A 1,120-nucleotide genomic window follows, 5' to 3' on the forward strand; every position below is an offset into this window, starting at 1 on the left:
AGCTCCCTTTCCCGGTGGAATCGCGGGGAGCCGGGCCCCTTCGTCCCTCACCAGCAGAGCTCACTCAGCAGCAAGGGGACGGGAATGCGTCCCTCCTTGGGGACTGACAGTGAAGAAAAGAGAAACAGGAAGACGGCTCCACTGCCTCTCCGCGGACAGGCGCCCATCAGTCCCGGGATCGCGGCTGCAGAGGGCGGGACGCGCCCCTTGACCATCCCGGTGAACAGCGATTTCCAACCTCTTCGGAGAGTAGACACATTGCGGCCGCGCAGTTCTCTGTGCCGCAGCCTCCCGCCAGCAGGGGCCGCACCCCGCTCGCACCGCGGTGCTCTCTGCACGGAAGTCCCGCCTCTCCAGGAAGTCCCGCCCCTTCCGGAGGTTAGCGGGGTGCGAGTGGAGACCTCAGCATCTACAGGCACAGAGGACTGTTTGTCCTGAGTTGCTGCTGGCATCGCGGGGTAGGGCGAGGCTCGAGGCAGACGTGGGTACGGGGGCGGCTGAGCCCCCGGGGAGGATCCCGCGCAGGCGGCCTCGGAGGGCAGCCCCGCGGGGATAAGTGCTCACTCCGGGGAGACACTCAACTTCTGCGGGAAAGATGGCGAGTGGGGGCTGCGGGGCCCTGGGGCGCGGGCTGAGGACCGCCCCGCTCAGGCCCCGGGTCCTGCGGGCGGCGGACCCCGCTCTGCCCGCACCAGCGGCTCCGGGAGGGAGGCACCTTCCTAGTCGGGGTTTGTGTCTGAGGAAGACGCCCCCTCACCCGCCAGGCGGCCCGCCTCCCTGCAGAGGGCGCTGGACCCGGCGCCGGCCCTGCCCTGTGTGGCCCTGCTCAGGGCGCTGCTCCAGGGCTTCCCGGGCCCAAGGCCTGCGGTGTCGGACCCGCATCCTCCTCAGCCACAGGGTTTGGCTCAGAGAGAAAGTCCCCACGGGGATTGAGAGCCACGGACCCCAACCTCTCGCTGCCCGTCCGGTGTCCACGGGATGCGGCCCAGGAGGTCACTGTGCACTTGGCGCTGCAGCCTTCCCCGCGGCAGGACGGACACGGGCCATGACGCGCTCAGGGACGGCCTTCAGATCCAGGCCTGTGGCGACAGGGACGTCCTCATGGGGCCCAGAGTCTGTC

Source organism: Myotis davidii, unplaced genomic scaffold (assembly GCF_000327345.1).
Source record: "Myotis davidii unplaced genomic scaffold, ASM32734v1 scaffold443, whole genome shotgun sequence".
Taxonomy (NCBI): Eukaryota; Metazoa; Chordata; class Mammalia; order Chiroptera; family Vespertilionidae; genus Myotis; species Myotis davidii.